A 19,736-nucleotide genomic window follows, 5' to 3' on the forward strand; every position below is an offset into this window, starting at 1 on the left:
TACTATATCATCTGCATAGAGAAGGATTTTAACACAGGTTCCCAATACGTTAACCCCCCTGGTAAAATATCTGACAGATCATTAAGATATAGTGCGAATAGGATAGGGCTTAAAACACAGCCTTGCCGCACACCTTGATTAACTGTGATTGGATCTGATAATGTACTGCCGAATCTTATTTGCCTTACGTTCTCAGCATAATATAGTTGCAAAATGCGGATAAACTTAGAAGACAGCCCAGCAGATGCTATTTTATAGAATATGGAATTCCGGGGAATCATGTCGAAGGCGCTCGAGAAATCTACGAAAAATGCATATGTATTTTTCCCGGAGTTTTTATTCAAATGGACTATGTTCACCAGATTGAAGATATTATCTGCAGTGGAATAGTTTTTTCTAAAGCCGGCTTGAAACTCGGAAAGTATGTTATTGTTTTCAATCCAACATGTAAGGCGGTTTAAGAGAATATTATTGAATATTTTGCAAAGGGTGTCTATAAGTGACAACCCACGATAATTGCTTTGACAATTAGGATCACCTTTTTTGTAAAGAGCAGTAAAATAGAATTGTGAAAACTTTTAGGGATCCTTTCTTCAGTGAAGATAATATTCAAGATGGTTAGTATTTCATTTGCAAAGCAAAGAGGAGCATTTTTATAAAACTCATAGCATATGCCATCAGGACCGGGGGCTTTGTTCTCTTTTAAGGACTTTAAAACCGACATAAGTTCTATTACTACCATAGGTGAATCAAAATATTGATTTATAATTTCTGGCATGCACCAACCACCACCGAAAAGAAATGTTGCTGAATATCATCTGCATTATGTTCGCTGGTTAAAGAGACATGTTTTTTCTTCATGCTATTTGATAGCTTCCACCAATCCTCGGACGATGAGATAGAGTTTTGTTTGTCTATCTTTTCGTGAATGCATTCCGTTTTCCGATTTTTGCAGCACACCATGTAATTTTTTCTAGCTCTTATGTACTTCTGTCTCACGTCATGTTGGTTTGATCTTCCAGTTAAACCAATCCTGTTTTGGCTCAATTGATAAACCTTTGGGTGGCTTGTCGGCTTTTACCTTTAATATTTTCGACCATATCATCTATACATGTTGGCACATCTACTATTGAGTCAGTGGACAGTCGGCTGATCTTTTGGGAATATGTTGACGCAGTTCTTTTATTTCAAAGTAATGAACATGGCTTATCATTGTGTGCAATAGAGTTGTTTACCATTGGAATGCGAAAGCTAACATGCAACGGCATGTGGTCGGAAAAAGGTTTATTGCCAATCTTCAGTTCGTATACATACGCCAGCAGACTATGCGAACATATGCAATAGTCGATCACAGAACTACCAACACCACCACAGAAAGTGAACTCACCGCTTGGATCTCCATTATGCGGCCGTTCAGAACAATCCCACCGACGTCGTCAAGGGTATCTAGTAAGAGTTTTCCATTGCTGTTAAGTGTCTTATCTTTTGAGCATCTAATATTATTTATATGTGGAAAATGTTCTAGGATATGCTTGTCCAGATTTTGCTCTGTGGCTATTCTGGCATTTAAAACCCCAACAATGCAGAAGTTGGTAGGAGAGAACTGGGTTAAAAAATCATCGAAGATGCGAAAATCAGTATCCTATTTTTGTGCAGTTTATGTAGCGACGAATGAAATAAAATACATTTTCATTAAATTTTGCGTAAAGAACCATATTATTATTTTGCAATGTTTGGAATTTAAAATGGTATATTTTTTGTAAGGTTTTCTTGAATCCATATAAGCAACCCCCTTTGGCGCGCCCAGCAGAGTGTATTTTTTCGGCATCGATCCATTGAAGGGAATAATTTTGAAACATTGATGTGTAGATTAGGGTTATGACTTTTTGACATTTTTCCTCAAAAATGATTTCCTGTAGCAGGGATGAATGAACTTTTGCCTATTAATCACTATGCTATCGTTTATTCCATTGAAATATAAAAAAAGTTCACGCACAAATCGATTTTAAAAAAATAATTTTTTTAAAAAATATATGAAATGAAAAAAATTTTTTTTTCAAAAAATTATTTTTTGTTGCACGAATGAATAAATATAAGCCTACTAATAACTATAATAACGTTTATTTCATTCAAATATTAAAAAAGTCGCGAAAAAAGTCACTTTGAAAAAATTTAAAATTTTTTGTTTTTTGTTAAAAAATTATATTTTTGAATAAAAGCGTTTACGACATTTTTACGATTCTCAGAATTGAAGAAAAATAGTGAGAAATAAATTTTATGTCATTTTAATTATCTCATGTGGCTCTAAAGTTTATTTTCAATTATATATCTGTTTTCAGTGACTTCCAAAAATTGTCCATAATTTTGATAAATTCAAATTTTAAAATCATTTTGTGCGTGAGGTTTTTTCACGGAATGACCTTATAATTAAGATTTTATGTAATCTTATGGCAAAACTCGTCACGCTATGATACAGGGATATGAGGTTGTAAAAAAGTCATAACCCTAGTGTAGATATGGCGTTTTTCATGCAGAATATGGGTTTCAAACAAGAAATAGGTTACGAAGCTTCCAAAGTTCAGTGAGTTTGCCATGTTTGCTATATTGTATCATAGTAAACAACACAGGTTGAACTGCTATTGGGTAAGTGCGATAGATTGTACTTCCTGGTGGGATACGTTGCCAGTGCAGGAGATGACCTCAGTGTTATAATTTTTAGAAGCCAGTAATTTTCGCAAATAAGCAGCATCATTGTTATTCTGGGCCACAAACATGCAATCAGACCACATATATTTCTTGTCGTTCACATACAGACAAAATTCACCGAGTCTGATTTTTAACTGATTATCCGATTTTGACAGGGTTTTACTTAGCTCCCGTAGTTTATATCGAGAATGTTGTTCTTGTTTGGTGTAGTCTTTTTGAATAAATAATTCACCATTTTTCAGACGGCTATTTGCTGCTAATACATTTGACGCTTGCAAAACACTTTCAAGATTACAAAGGAAGTAGTTATGGGTTTTGCTGGCTATTTTCCGAGTGCTCGCAATTCCGATCCGTATGTTAAGCACACCAGAAGAAAATTGTAGGAACTCAGACTTCGCGTCACTCACATTTCACTTTTCAGTCCCTTTACGAATATGTTCGATGATCTGGTTTTGCGATCTATCTGTTCCAGTCTTGACTCTAGCCTTGTAATCTCTTGTCGCATTCTTATATTTTCATTTCTAAGTTCGTTAACTTCTTCCTTTATATTTGCAATATCTTCCTTTCTAGCTACATCACTTAATTTGTCATCCAGTAGGCTACAAAGCTGGACCCATGAGAAGATATCAGATGTTGCGCTGGTCATTGTTTGGGAAAAGTTCCTTTTATTGATATTGTTTATTTCTTCAGGCTAAGTAAATTCAATTGGTCTCTTTTTGTTCATTTGTTTGTTTACATCAAAGAGAAGAAGAAAAATGCCCGGCGGAGTGTAGAACAACAACGTCACTTGCAAATATAGGCACTACCACACAGCAGGAACAATTTTAAATATATTGTTTTATACACCCAGGAATCAAACAATTTCAATAATACCGAGTAGAAGAGTGAAAAAATATGAGCTATTTTTCTATATTATAGCAGAAAAATACACTTTATGTTATAATTTAATAATTTTTCCTTCACCGATAATTTTATGACTTTTTGACAGCTGAGAAGCAGGGTTGTCAATCTCTATATAAATTTGAGTATCTTCTACTTGTGTTTCCAGCATCAATATGTGGTTTGGTGTAAAGCTAGGAACTCTTAATATTCGTTTTAAGAAGAATCTCAGTGGTGTGTTAACCTCATCGAAATAGGTAAATCCCCAGACATGGGCAGCGTATGTCTGTATTGATCTACACATTGCCAAAAACAGCTTCCACTTTGCGTTCATATTTATGTCTGTTCTAGCAATAAATTGTTTCCACGTTGAGTTAATTGCGTTTTTGCCTCGTTGTTCCGGTATTGTACGTGCTTAAGAAATGTCATTTTTGGTGTGAAAGTTACACCTAAATATTTAAATTCATTTGAAATTTTTATATCTTTGTCATCGTATGTCCATTTTTCATATTTGCTTATTTCCCCTCCGTTTCTAAAGACCATTATTTCAGATTTGGATAAGTTTACTTCGAAGCACCAAGTTTTGCAGTATGTTTCAACTCCATCTATCATGTTTTGAAGTATTGTAATGTCATCAGCAAGTAGAACAATAGTTGTGTCTTTTTACTTTTTCAGTAATAATTATTCAGTAACATCTTTTCAGAGAGTAAGAGTGATTTTGCTCTTTGATATGAAAATAGAGAAAAATGTAAAAAGACAGAATTTAGTAAACTTTAGCAAGATAACAGTTGATAACCAAAACAATAACATTGGCGCCAATGCATGAACGAAAAAATAACTCCAAAGCAAAGAAAAAGTTCTTCAATTTTAAGCAAAATGAATAAAAAATAATAAATATATTAATAAAATAATCAATAAATAATCCTGGGGCTCAATTCTGTTTCTATAAATATGTGAAATGAAAAATTGTATAAAGGAAAAAACTGTCAAATGAAAAAAATTATAAAGGAAATATTTTTCATGTCAAATTTTCATAGAACAAGAATCCAGCCCCTGAATCGTAATATTTATAGTATATTTCCACAAAAATAAGATAAACATTTAGCAGCTGGCCATTAGCAGATGATTAAAAAACAGCTGATCGAACTTGCTAAATGTTGCTGGGAAAAATTCTTTCAGCAACTTTTAGCAATTTTTCAGCAAACAACTGTCAAAATTGTTCTCTCCCTTCGCTCTCTTTTACTGAACATTTGTGTAAAAAGACAGCATTTAGTAACATTTCGTAATAATTATTACAAATTATCACGTAAAAAGACACACCTAATATCATCTGCGTACAAAAGGATTCTGATGTTAACATTGTCCACAAAAAGACCACCTCCAATGTGTTCGTGCAACTCATTTATGTAAAGCGCAAATAATAACGGCGATTGTAGACAACCTTGTTTTACTCCTTTTGTAGTTTCAAAGAAGTCTGATAGTTCTCTCCCATTCCAAACTGCAGACTGCGTGTTATTGTAGATTCTTTCTATTATTGTGACCATTTTACATGAAATTCCCATTCTGAATAATTTATAAATTAGGGCTTGCCGAGATATATTATCAAAAGCTGATTTGAAATCGATGAAAAAAGAGTATGTATACCGTTTTCTTTTCTGTGAATTTGAGGTTGACAATAGATGCTAGATTGTAAATGTTATCTATGGCTGAGTAGTTTCTACGAAATCCAGCTTGGTATTCATTCAAAATTTCATGTGGTTCCACCCAGTTGTATAGCCGTTCATTAATTATACCCATAAATGTTCATGAATGAAATCCCTCTGTAGTTTGATGGCTCATTCAGATCTCCTTTTTTGTGTATGGGGAAGATTATAGTTTTTGCAAATGACGAATTGATATTTACCGTCGAGAATATGTTATTGTATACATTCAACAGCCTACTGTGTAGATCCTCTGTTCCGTTTATATAAAATTCGTACGGAATCCTGTCTTCTCTAGGAGCCTTATTTCTTTTTGCGCCTGCAAGGATTTTCTTCAGTTCTGCCATATTTATTGGCCTGTCTAGGTCAAAGTCTTCCCAATACATAGGCGCATAATAGATGAGCGTAGTTTCCTTTGAATTATTAAACAAGTTCTCATAATAGGATTTGAAAATATCTGGCGTTATATTTGTTTATTTAATTTTGTTTTTTCAAAATAGTCTGGCTTAATCTCATTGTTGTTGTTTTAATATTTTAAAATATCTATTTTTATTTCAAAAATATATATTTTTGACTATCTCCCTCCTTTAACTTTTTGAGTATTTGCTCTATATTCAAGACGTTGCATTCTTTGTTGTGCTCTCTTTAGTTTATCTGTAACAGCCGGTGGAGTTATTTGTGTTTGCTCGAAATCTGCATTCTTTTTCTTTAATTAGTTTTTGTTTGGCAGTTGAAGAAGGTGGACCATTAAAAAATATACATGAGTGACTTCAAACTTTTAAAAACAACCTACCAAAACAAAAATGAATTACCATTTCTTTGCAAATGACGTAATATACATACATAAGTGAAAAGTTTAATGCAACAAAAGTGTATCAAATCAAATAATAAAAGTGTCATACATTATTAAATACAGTAAATCTTTAAACATTTGAAAACTGTTGGTGTTTTCTGTCCTATAAAGTTATGCACTATACGCAAAATACTATGTGAACAATTTAACAACAACAACAACAAAATGCCTCCTATGTGTAGGTATTTCTTTCTTTTGTTTTGCTCGCGTATTTTTTGTGAAGCGCTAAATAAAAAATTTTGGTTTAAGTTCATTATTGATTTGCAAAAAAGAATAATTCGGATAATTCCATAAATTGTTTGACATAATAAAATAAAGTTTCTTGAAAGCGTCAATCCCTATTATTTTTTATTATAGTGAAATCATCAAAAAATTTACGCAAATCGGATGGAAAATTATGATTAAATTAACTGAACTTTGTTTGTTTCAAACTTCTTTACTCTCTCTCCCTCTCCTTTCTTCTAGTAACTAGAAGTAGGCGCGTAAATTTCAATGTGAGACAGATTGAAATGTGTGCTCACTTGCTCTCAGTAAGCGCCCAGTAGCTATTCTGTTCTAGTGTCATCAAGTTTGTTGAGAATAGACAACAAAAGAAAAAAACTACATATTAATAAACAAGTGTCTGAAACAATAGTTTCTTTGATTTATAGTAAGTTAACATTTACGAAATCCACTCGGTTTCAACTGTCAATTCCATTGCTTAAACATCAAACGAAATCCAATGGATTTCAGATTAGTTTTCATTTGACGTATACGCAAAGGAATTGACAGTTGAAATCGAGTGGATTTCGTTAATGTAAACGCCATGAACTGTATTGTAAAACACACTGGGTTGTAGTTAATTAAATATAATTCCGATAATTCGACCTAAAATTGTTACAAATTCGTACAAATTTTTACTGAATGCTGTTCGATAACAAAATTATCCAGCAAAAGAGAGCGAATTTGGAGAGATTTTTGGAGAGTTTTGTGACTGAGAACTTGCAAATTTTTGATGGGAAAATTTGTCCCGCAGCAATTTACAAGTCTGATCAGCAGACTTTGGGTGCCACCGTGGTGCTGGTATGCACACCCGCCTTGCACGCAGAAGGTCGGTGTTTCGATTCCCCGGCCAGGCAACATCAAACATTTTTCAACGGTGGCAAAATACCACTCAGTAATGCTGGCGACATTTCCTCAGTATTTCAGCCTTGAAAAACTTCTCCACAAGTGGTGTCTTAAGACACGCCGTTCGGACTCGGCTATAAACAGTAGGTCCCATATCATTGAGCTAAATATGAATCGGGGTGCACTCATTGATATGAGAGAAGTCTCCCTTGTCCCGTATGGGATGTTGTGGAACAATGTGTTTGTTTGATCAGCTGACTTTTAATCACATGTTCAATGTAAACAACTCGAAATGTTAAAATTTTTGACCAAGAAAATTTCACAATTGCACTGTTGAGTAATAAAACTACAACCGTCTCGTTGGGTTGTAAATTCTATTCTAATTTTATTAATGTTAAAATGAATCTTAAGAACTAAGTTTCAAAATAATTCTTAGCCTATCTTCTCTTATTCTATGCACTTATCACTATAAGAACCTGCTCCCTTGCTGAGTGCATTATCACTTGGGCGATGCCTTTATTATCAATGCACACTCAGCTGCATAAAGTGTTATCACTATAGCGCTAAGTACATTCATATTTCTGGTTGGGTTAGATTAATATTTATAGCCTAAAACACTTAAAGATGTTATTAGCTAGTGAACCTATCTAAAATATTAAAAAAATGTTGCTGCTAGAAAACTGGCTGATTAAAATATTTTCCAATATTACACGAAGTTCCCCAACAGCACAACCATTACTAAATCATGTACAAATAATTTGTACATTCTCCGCCGCGGCTTAAAGTGGGAGTAGTGGATTATCTTAAATTATGTTACATTATAACAAAATGAAGAATTAAAAAAATATTTCTTAAATAAAAATAAAATCTAAATATAATTGATAGAAAAAATCTAAATATAATTATTCTAGGTCACTGCACCAATGACCTGTCTCAGCCACCTCTCCCACGAACGTCTCTGGCAGTTTCCTCCACCTTTGCCTAACGGCTTCATTTTCCACGCCATCTTTATGTTTTCCGTGGACATTTCCCTCCAGGGCATTAGAACTTCATTATCCTTTGAAATATTCCTCTTCATCCAGGGCAATTCTTTGACTATGTTTCCCATCTTTTGCCGTGCTTTTAGTTGTAGCGGTCGATTACTGCCAAAATGGTTTTCAAAGTTGTTATGCGTTGCAGCAGTTTCCTCGAGTCTTCCTATTACAAGTGGGTCAATTTGGGCCACCTTACATTTTCTGTTGTCTTCTTTCTGACCATAATTTGTTTTATAATCTTTATCGTCCATATCTTCGTTCCTGTAGTCTGTAGTATATTCTTCTTCATTCGCTGTATTGGTTACTTCTTTCTTGTTCTTGTCCTCTTCTTTTGATGTAACGACAACGATGCTATTGCTTCCATGTTTGCCTGTTAGTATCTGGTCACTCCTCTCATTGAAGACGACATCGTGCTCTCCTTGACATTTCAGACTAGCTTCAAAAGAAAAATTGTTGTTGATATTCATATATGAATTTGGATTTACCTTAGGATCACATTCAGTCATTCCCATTTCATCCTTTTCACTGCTGGTTGAAAAACATTCTATTTTACTTAAAAAGTCTTCGCCACCCAATAGTTTGTAGTATGCTGCAATTTCTAAATCCAATAATCCTTCCATATCCCTTGAATGTGAATAAGCTTGCAGCTGTTGTACCATTGCATTGCGTAACCGTTGCAATTCAGCTTCCATGTTGGCTATATCCGACTTATGACGTGTACGTTCTTTTTCTTGTAATTGCTCCAATTCCTGATTGCGGGCATTCAATTCAGCATTTGTAGATTCTAATTCACTAATTCGACCACTCATGCTATCAATACGTGTACGAGCATCAAGCAATTCTTCGACGTTATTGGAGTTACGGTTGGCTGCAGCTTGAAGATCCTCAATCTTTTGCTCGAACGTCATTTTTATTTCCTCCCGCATCTCCTGCAGAGCTTGTTGTAAATTGGCCTCATACTGTCTATCGAGACGATCCTCAATTTCACTGATTTCCGCTTGGTGAAGAGAATGTATCTCATTGATTTCCAGTGAATGAATATGATCGTTGAAGTTAAGTGCCACACGTAGAGTTTGCAAAGTGCTTTCTATATCCATACGAATGATTGCTTCATCTTCCAAACGTTTTTGAGTTTCACTTAATTGTTTGCGTAGAACCACCATTTCATTTTGCACTTCATTGCGGTCAGCATTTGCAGCATTGTACTTGGCAGTAAGATCAGTGGCCTGTGACTCTTTTTTCATGTTTATAATAATGCCATCCTCGTCCTGGGAAGTATTCTCGGGTTGACAGTGGTCTTCAAAATTTTCCTCAAAATGAGGACTTGCCGGCGGCCAACTCTCCAGCTCTCAATATTTTCGGCTAGCCACGGCAATGCACCCGTCACATTCACAGTTGTGGGGGTAGAAGATCCAATATCTTTCAGCCATATGTAGTATCTCCATTGAATCCTCGTCCATCCTCTTCTTCCTTCTTTTTGCGTCTACAGGGCAGGTAATTTCTCCCTGGAATAGATCCTGGAATGCCTTCACCAATTTTTGAAGGCGAAGTTTGGCATCCTCGGCTAACTTTAGTCGGCCTTCTAGCTCTCTATTTCGAGCTGTTAGTTCTTTCAGCATATCTCCTTCCATGATTGTTTTTTTTTTTTTTTTAATTGGGACCTTTGCCACCGTGGTGCAATGGTATGCACGCCCGCCTTGCACGCAGAAGGTCGGGGGTTTGATTCCTCGGCCAAGCAACATCAAACATTTTTCAACGGTGGCAAAATACCCCTCAGTAATGTTGGCGACATTTTCTGAGTATTTCAGCCTTGCAAAACTTCTCTACAAGTGGTGCCTTAGACACGCCGTTCGGACTCGGCGATAAACAGTAGGTCCCATATCATTGAGCTTAATATGAATCGGGGTGCACTCATTGATATGAGAGAAGTCTCCCCTGTCCCGCCTGGGATGTTTGTGGAACAATGTTTTTTTTTTACCTTTGCCTCTTTCCGATATATGATTTATTTAAGTGAGACTTTATGTCTTCTTTTTATGTTTTTAATGTTGCCTCCTTGGGTCTTTTTCTTGCCTCTTTGGGTCTTTTTCATGCCTCTTTGGGTCTTTTTCTTGCCTCTTTGGGTCTTTTATTTTTTTAACTTGCCTCTTTGGGTCTTTTTCGCGCTTAGTTCTTCTCTTCCTTTTTAGAGAAGAACTGCTTCGTTTTGCCGTTTGTTTTTTTTTTGAATTGTTTTTTTTTCCAATATTTTATTCTTTTAATTCTTTGGCCACTGGTTCTAATTTTCTCGAAGGACCAAAATGTTGAGTAATAAAACTACAACCGTCTCGTTGGGTTGTAAATTCTATTCTAATTTTATTAATGGTAAAATGAATCTTAAGAACTAAGTTACAAAATAATTCTTAGCCTATCTTCTCTTATTCTATGCACTTATCACTATAAGAACCTGCTCCCTTGCTGAGTGCATTATCACTTGGGCGATGCCTTTATTATCAATGCACACTCAGCTGCATAAAGTGTTATCACTATAGCGCTAAGTACATTCATATTTCTGGTTGGGTTAGATTAATATTTATAGCCTAAAACACTTAAAGATGTTATTAGCTAGTGAACCTATCTAAAATATTAAAAAATGTTGCTGCTAGAAAACCGGCTGATTAAAATATTTTCCAATATTACACGAAGTTCCCCAACAGCACAACCATTACTAAATCATGTACAGATAATTTGTACAGCACATTTATTTAGATTCTAAAGCATTGTGGAAAGGATAAAAGCATTAAATAAGTACACTGCAATTTTAAAATGTATGTTTTTGTTCCGTTTGGTTTAAAATATCAAAAGAAACAAAAACAAATTTCATACATTTTCGGAAACAACTGACTTCCTTGCACGTTTTTGCAAAATGCTGTTCGATAACTTTCTGAAATTTTTCTTGCTTGAGGGAGTAAAATCCACTGAGAGAGGTTGCTGGAACTGACTGAGTAATTATTGCTGGAAAAGTTATCGTACACACCTTATGCAAATCAAAGAACCCACTGCCTTTGAATCTTCTATGTGTGTTTTATTTATTTATTTTTTTTTTTTTTGAAGAGCTGAAAACAAAAGACGTGGTTGAAACTCATTACTAAACAGAGGTTACAAGGAGAGAAAACCAGAGATAAGTTTCAAGAAATATAGTTTTGGTTTGTCTTTTTTGTGGACGAATTATTGGATTTCTATGGTTTGCATTGCCGGCATAGCGTAAATCAAAGAATCTATTTCTGTTGACACTTTTATATTATTCTGTAGTTTTTTTATTTTGTTGTCCGTCTGTTTTTAACAAACTTGATAACATTAAAGGAAAGGAGAGTGGGTAAAGTAGTAGTAGTAATACTTCTTTATTGAATAAATATTTTCAAATACAGTGACAAATTTATAAATATTAAGAAGGAGGTATTGGATTTGCGACTATGTTTAAAAATACGTCTGTCGCATGGTTAAATAAATTCTAATTTGATAAAATATTAAGTATTTAATTAAATGCATTTATTAAGAATTGACGATAGTTGAAACTAACTTTAATGTAGTTGGTTAAGTTATTCCAGTCATTTTCTTCTTCATTATTATTTCTTCTTCATCAAGATTTGACTTTCCGAATGATCTTATTCTGAATTCTCTAAGAATGGGACAATTTCCAAAGAATTGTTGTAATGTTGCTATTTCCCTCATATTGCATAGCTTGCATTCTCTGTTCTGTTCTCCACGCTCGAACTTGTTGTATTCTAAAGGGATCATTCCGCTACGCGCTTTTAAGATCCATACGATTTTCTCATGAGAGTATCTTTCGTTCAAGCACAGGTGGCCTATATCTGTTCTTAGGTGTTTGTATATTCGTTAACTCTGGGTTTTTTTCTTTTTTTTATTATTCTTTCGTCGAAAATTACCTGTTTTGTACATTTTATTAAATCATGGTAGAAAATAAACCAATTGCTTTGAGAAACCATTGCATGTGACCCTTCTAAATTAAATGGTTCCTAGAGCTGGCAAAATATCGATAGCACTATCGATACTATCGATAGTTTATTTTTTAGCACAATATCGATAGTAATTTTTCCTATCGATATTATCGACCGAATTCCGCCATTTGTAAAATTGAAGAAATAAGCAAACCAGAGATTAATTCCAAAACTCAATCAATCTTTGTTTGCTTTGTTCGCGTTTTGAGGCATAATTATAGAGCGGCGGCGGAATTGCAAGAGGCTCTGAAATTCCTTTATAATTTGACATTTGGAAAGCGAAGAGCGTCAAAAATAAACGCAAGTGAAATAAATGAAATCGTGTTATTTGAAGTGAAGTCCCTCTACTAGTTATTTTAGTGATTGCGAGATCATTAATTACGTTAAACATATTGCGCCGAAATCAAATGACGCCCTCCACAATAGTTTTTCGTGGAAATTTATAAGTGCTTATTAAAAAGTTGTTTCAAGATCTGATGCAGTATGGAGAAGTACCTAAAAATGTCCAAAAGTATGTTTAATTGCAAATTGAAAAGAACATCTCAATATTTTCATTATAATTTTTATAGATCCGCCTAAAGCTAGCGTTGAAACTATCAGCAGTGATAGCAGCTTAGAAGAAGGGGCTGTTGCTAGTTGTCCAGTCACAAGAAAAAAATCGTCAGAAGTATGGGCTTTTTTTCCTAAAAACCATAGATGGAAAACACGCGAAATGTCGCATGTGTTCAAAGGTCTACAAAACTAGTGGCAATACATCAAACCTTTTCGACCATCTAAAGAGAATTCATCCAACGCAATACGCTAAAAAATTTTTACATGGTCGAATTGTATAATTCGACAAAAGAAAAGCTAATGGAAATTCTTAGAAATGTTGACCACTGCGCCATTACAACCGATTGTTGGACATCACGAGCGAACGAGGGATATTTGACTGTAACTTGTCATTTTATATCAAAGGATTTTATATTGCGAACAGCTGTGCTGTCCACCAAAATGCTCCTTGAACCCACCAACAACGGTGCAGACAATATTGCTTCCTCGCTGCGTGAAATTTTTGATGAGTGGAGGGTTACGAAGAAGATTGTAGCTATCGTAACAGATAATGACAGCACAATGTTAAAGGCTTGTGAAATTTTACAGAAGAGGAACCTGCCATGCTTCGCACATACTTTAAATCTGGCAGGACGTGACTGTTTATCCCAGGAATATGTAAAAGAAATTCTATCTAAGTGCAAGAGTATCGTTACATTTTTCAAGTCGAGCACTATAGCATATGAACAATTTAAAATCGCACAAGGAAGAGACAAGCCCTATAGTCTTATACAAGAAGTTCCAACAAGATGGAATAGTGCGTACAGGATGATAGAACGAATTTTGCTTACAAACGAATGCATATCAACTGTACTGTTGGCAACTTCAAAGGCACCTTCACCATTGACAGCAGATGATGTCAATGTTCGGAGAGATCTCAAAGATATTCTTTCACCCTTTGACAATGCAACGGTACAATCATCATCGAGAAATTCCCTTACGGTATCTCTAATCATACCATTGACATGTGGCCTTTTCCAAAGCCTTGACGAATTACAGCGTAAATTGAGGACACCAATTCGGTTAAAAGCTTGCCAATATTTGATGGAAAGAATACAAAAACGTCTATTTCCTTACGAAGAGAGAACGGTTACCCGATTTGGAACTTTGTTGGACCCTAGGTTCAAAAAGGAAGGCTTTCGTGTGCCTAAAATGCTGATCTAGCAGCAAAGGCCCTAGAAAATGAAATAACCGGAATGCCTAAGGCCCAATTTGAGAATGAAGAACCAGCTACTAAGGCTAAACCAATTGATACCAGGCAACCTCTTTTTAAGTACTTAGAAGAGAAAGTAGACAATAAAGTAAGAACGGCAAGGGTCGATGCCATTGTTTCCATACGCCAATATATGGAAAATTAAAACAAACCCACTGAGAGTGATCCTTTGGAATACTGGAAGATTTTATTTCATATATGTATATGTAATTTCAGTTCAATCCCATCGAAATGGCCAACCTAAAATGCTGCGCCACACCGTACTTATGTATACCGGCTACATAACCGAATCGGAAAGGATGTTCAGCAAAACTGGGGCAATCGTCTCCGATAGAAGAACCTGCCTAAAGCCTAAAAACGTTGATTGCTGCTGTTTTTAAACCAAAATTATTGGGTTGTGAAACAACCCTAAGCACATTGTTTTTTTTATTGAACGATTATGGATCTCAACCCAACTTATTACTTATAATAATATTAGTTTTTGCTTTGACACATTTTTTTACAATTTATTTGTAGCTGAAGGTACGGAAACTTATACTGAATGAATTAGACAAAAGTTTTTGCCGCTACACTAGTTTTTATTTCATATTTTTTTTGCTATGCGACTAAAGTTGAGTTGTCCATAATCGACGCTAAGTTAATGTTGTGTTCCTATATGTATCATTTATATAACATGTAGTAAGCCCCTGTGAGTCTTATATGATTTTGTTTCATATATAGACCATAACATGATCTCAAGATCTAAGTCATTATTTAATAAGAATAACTTAAAATACACACATATTCATATTAAATATGTATGTGTAATAAACTACCAACCAAAAATAAATAAAAATTTTTTTTGATTTGATTTCGAAGTGAGTGTGACAAGGAGATGTTTGTTTATATCAAACCATTATGCATACGTGACGAATTTGCAACTTTCAAGGTATGATATATAGATATTTCAAGAATAAGGGATGAACGTTATTGCTATCGTGCAAAATACAATTGAAATCGAATGTTGGAACTACATTTAGACCTGAAATCAGGTGATGGTAGTAATGAGAGGTCACAATAAAATAATTATTCTTATGTAAACTTTATTATTTGATACATACATCAAAGTCTTTTTTAAAATCGCAAGTGAACCAGGCTTTGGCAACATAAAACTTCATATGCATAAACTTAAAAAAGTCTTCAAAAATATAAATCTTTTCTTCCAAAAATGATTATACACCACGAACGTTCGACAAATTCATTCCAAACAATGTACAAACGATAGAAGTAAGAGCTTGTAGTATTGATTGTTAGAAAGAATGTCCACATTTCAAACAAACGTCGATTTTAATGAATTATATGCCACTAAAGACTTATATATGTAAATCAGTCATTGTCTTGCCAATACTATTTGCTCCAAGTAGACCCACAAAATCACTTAAATAGCCTCTTTCAACCGTGATGCAAACGTTTCCTCAAGTTCTTTCGTTGATAGATAGCATTACGGTTCATAAAAACAATTGTGTTTCCTTCTTCATTGTTTGACACCAAAATCTAAAAATGAATTTCCTTTAATTTTTGGATTAGAACACTGTTTCAATTCATTCTACGTACCTCAAGCACTCCCATCCTGAATGCCCAACACATTTCCAAATCGGCCTTCTTATTCAACACCTCAATGTGCCACGGAACCATCTGCTAGTCTGGAGGATGATTTTCAATCAATAATTTACAACAACAACTTTTTCCAAGTTGTTATCCTGCTAATACAGTTTTGGCCACAAGAGCAATATCTATAATATTCACTTGATTCTTTGCTTTCCTCAGATGGATCAAAGCAGTAAATTTTGGAAACACAGTGTTGTTTTTGCATTTCTGACGACGTCTACGCTTGAATTTTACATTTTTCATACCAGTCAATGACAATATAAAACAATTTTTCTTCGTTTGTTTGGATCATTTCATTTGTAAATAACACTAGCGACGACATTTCCACTTCAAATATTGGTGATGGAAAACTAGCGATAGTATCGATATTTTTTAAAAACTATCGAAACAAACGAATGGTGCGACTATAGATAGTTTGCTCTAATGGTTCCGACAATGTCTGCAATTCCTTTGCCCAAAATGTGTTTTTAAGGTAAGTAAGTTGTGTAAGCTTTTGAGGTAGTCTCTTTTCAGTATATTGAAACAGAGTTTTTCCTAGGCACTTAAGATAAAGCTCTAGAGTATATATTTGAGTATCTTCTACTTGTGTTTCCAGCATCAATAGGTGGTTTGGTGTAAAGCTAGGAACTCTTAATATTCGTTTGTTTTACTCCTTTTGTAGTTTCAAAGAAGTCCGATAGTTCTCTCCCATTCCAAACTGCAGACTGTGTGTTATTGTAGATTCTTTCTATTATTGTGACCATTTTATATGAAATTCGGTCGTAAAGCGAGGCAATACATTTCATACAAATCCATATTAACAGTAAGAGATCGGTTCCGATTTATTCTAAAAATAAGTTTTATTAAAAAACAATATGTAAAGCAATAAAAACAAGTAAAGCATGAAAATTAAGTAGGTATGTATGTAAAAAACAATTCATATAGTGTGTATGAAAATATCTTAAATATGTAATAAGTTTAATTTAAATCAAGTTTTTCATGAAACAGCTTTAAAAAATTTGCCCAGTGTCTGTTGTTTAACATTTCTCTGATGTTCTTCTTAACGATTTCTTCTGGCCGTATAACGAGGCACAAAGTGCCGTAAAGCGAAGGCCTTCCATAATTTAAACGGGCCGTTATAGAGAAATGCCGTAAAAAGAGGGGCCGTATAAAGAGGTATGAGTGTATACCTTTTTCTTTTCTGTGAATTTGAGGTTGACAATAGATGCTAGATTGTAAATGTTATCGATGGCTGAGTAGTTTCTACGAAATCCAGCTTGGTATTCATTCAAAATTTCATGTGGTTCCACCCAGTTGTATAGCCGTTCATTAATTATACCCATAAATATTTTTGCGGCACAATTCATGAATGAAATCCCTCTATAGTTTGATGGCTCATTCAGATCTCTTTTTTTGTGTATGGGGAAGATTATAGTTTTTGCAAATGTCGAATTGATATTTACCGTCGAGAATATGTTATTGTATACATTCAACAGCCTACTGTCATGGTAGAATAAGAAAAGGTAGCAACAATACACAGCTGACTGAACTGGGTTGTAACGTTACTGTCAAATTTCATATAACATTTTATACATTTATTTCTATTTCGATGTACATTAGGGACATATATTTTTTGAGAAAAAAAATATATCATTCGGAAAAAAACATTTCCCAGAAAGACTTCTTCATATCAATGATATGTAACCTCCTCCAAGTTCGAACGATAAGCCGAGCAGTAAATCCCCGCTTGTAGAGGCGATACAACGTTTGTTAATATGTGAGGTATTTTGTTAAAATTTAAAAAATAAAGCCCTAATAAACATGTGCTTCTTTGATTTCGAAAACAAAACATTGAAACAGTTTCTCCTTTTTCTATGAATTTCCAGCGACCCCAACCTTTTCTGCAAGAATTCTACTTTCTGCGAGAATTTATGCATTTAGTGGAATGATGTGGAAACATAAAAATTGAAAATGAAACGAATGTTCATTCATGTTTTCCAAAATATTCAACCAAATGTGAAAAATTATTAGTTTTTTAAATTCCAATAATTTATAGACATTTCCTTGTTTTGTTTACAAATACAACTGGCAGTAACGTTACAAACAAAAACAAATTCCTTTGTGGTTGTTGTTCGAGTTGTATTTGTTGTAGTATTAACTTTACCTTGTATTTGTTCTACCATGGCCTACTGTGTAGATCCTCTGTTCCGTTTATATAAAATTCGTACGGAATCCTGTCTCCAGGAGCCTTATTTCTTTTTACGCCTGCAAGGATTTTCTTCAATTTTGCTATATTTATTGGCCTGTCTAGATCAAAGATCTTCCCAATACATAGGCGCATAATAGATGAGCGTAGTTTGTTTTGAATTATTAAGCAAGTTCTCATAATAGGATTTGAAAATATCTGGCGTTATATTTGTTTCTACAAGATTATTTTCATTCCGAAGTTCTCTCGCCAATTTCCACCAATCTCTAGAGCTTCGTAAGTAGTTTAGCTTATTGCCGACAGATTTATAGTATTCAGATTTGCTTGTGTCACATATGTTTCTGTATTGGATTTGTGCTGATAAATATGTTCTTTTGTCTTCCAGATGCCTCGTTCTTCTATATATATTGAGCAAATTAAAGCTGTGTATGCGTGCTTTAATGTATGTATTATTATACCACTTATGTTTTGGTTGAAATATCTGATTATTATGAGGTTGTTGAATTTATTGTGGCTTTGCATATTTCTTCAAGGCATAAATTGGTTGTCCCTTGGTTCAAATTCAAGTTAAGCCTTCGTTGATATTTCTGCTTATCATGTTCTTTTCATATTAGTTTTGGCATTTGACATTTTCTCTTCTGATGTTTTTGATGTAATTCTCAACCTTATTCGAATCGGGAAGTGATCTGAGCGTACCTTATCTTCCACTTTAAATTCTATTATTCTTTCTATGATTTCTTTAGATACTGCACAAAAGTCATTCACAGACTCTCCTAAGGCGGTTATATATGTCAGATTTCCCTCCTCATCACCTCTCGTTATTCCGTTCAATATAAGCATGTTATAATCATTACATAACTGGATGAATTTCAAACCTTTTTGATTTACCGTTTTGTCTTTGGATTTCCTTAAATCATATCCTGTGTAGAACTTTTTCTGTATACTTCTTCGATGTTCTGATTCACTTCTCCAATTCTGACATTGAAATCTAATATAATTGTAGGGTTTGGAAAGTCAGCAACTTGCAATATTTCATTCAGTTTTCTAAAATCGCTGTCCCATGTTGCTGGCCTTAGGTATTGTGGTAAAAGTGTATATATTTTATCTTTATTTTGTAATTTTATAAGGATATTATTTTCTGTGTGGATGACCTCGTATAAGATGCCCATATCCTGTAATTCTTTTTTGATTCCTATTATCATTCCCCCTATTGCTCGTCCAAACCTGTGAACCCGTATTGCTGGCTCGAAGGTCAAATGATATCCAATAAAATATGTCTTGGGTCTTTCCATTTTATCACTCTCCAAATGCGTTTCCAGTAATATAAATATTTTATATTGTGTTATACATTAAAAAAGTTGGGTAGAGATATTTATTTTCTAAACCATTTATGTTATAGGATAGGATTGATATGCTAGGTATTTCTTTTACAGTATGGGTGTTAATTAGCTTTTTGAATAAAAATCGTTAAACAGGGTATCATAATGCAAATTGATGGGCTTTATAACGTCTCCATACAACTTTATCAACTCCAGCTCTTCATCGGCATTGCCAGACACAAGTTTATTATCCCCATTCCATCTGAACCAGCTGTCTTTTACTTTTAATTTGTCTTCTCTCACCATGATTATATGAAGTTTGCTAACTGAAAGGAGTTTTTTCTTCAGTGCGAGTAAAGCTTTTTTGTTTTGTTGTTTATTTGGTATCATATCTCTCTATAGAAATATTTGACCCAGCTAATTTATTGGTATTTTTCAAGACGTCTTTTATTGACTGTTCATTATCAAGCTCTACTATTACCGCCATTTTTCCGTTACGGTCAAACA

At 34.2% G+C, this 19,736-nt stretch overlaps 1 protein-coding gene and 1 long non-coding RNA gene across 3 annotated transcripts in view; one reads left to right on the plus strand and one right to left on the minus strand.

Annotated features, from left to right (window-relative positions):
* Nucleotides 1-9,691: 9,691 nt before the first annotated feature.
* On the plus strand, nucleotides 9,692-14,913 carry LOC141403610 (uncharacterized). The gene is made up of 2 exons (XR_012412866.1): nucleotides 9,692-12,785; nucleotides 12,844-14,913. It is a non-coding gene; the product is annotated as an uncharacterized lncRNA (long non-coding RNA).
* A 230-nt stretch (nucleotides 14,914-15,143) lies between these two features.
* The window catches only part of LOC141403608 (uncharacterized), a 128,532-nt gene continuing 123,939 nt past the window's right edge, over nucleotides 15,144-19,736 (minus strand). For both annotated transcript variants that reach the window (XR_012412863.1, XR_012412864.1), the window contains 2 exons: nucleotides 15,672-16,551; nucleotides 15,144-15,626 (listed from right to left, as the gene is read on the minus strand). The gene's annotated coding sequence lies outside the window, so the exon portion shown is untranslated. The remainder of the gene's footprint in view (nucleotides 15,627-15,671; nucleotides 16,552-19,736) is intronic.

This window comes from Musca autumnalis, unplaced genomic scaffold (assembly GCF_047663935.1).
Source record: "Musca autumnalis isolate F117 unplaced genomic scaffold, ASM4766393v1 scaffold_4, whole genome shotgun sequence".
Classification (NCBI taxonomy): Eukaryota; Metazoa; Arthropoda; class Insecta; order Diptera; family Muscidae; genus Musca; species Musca autumnalis.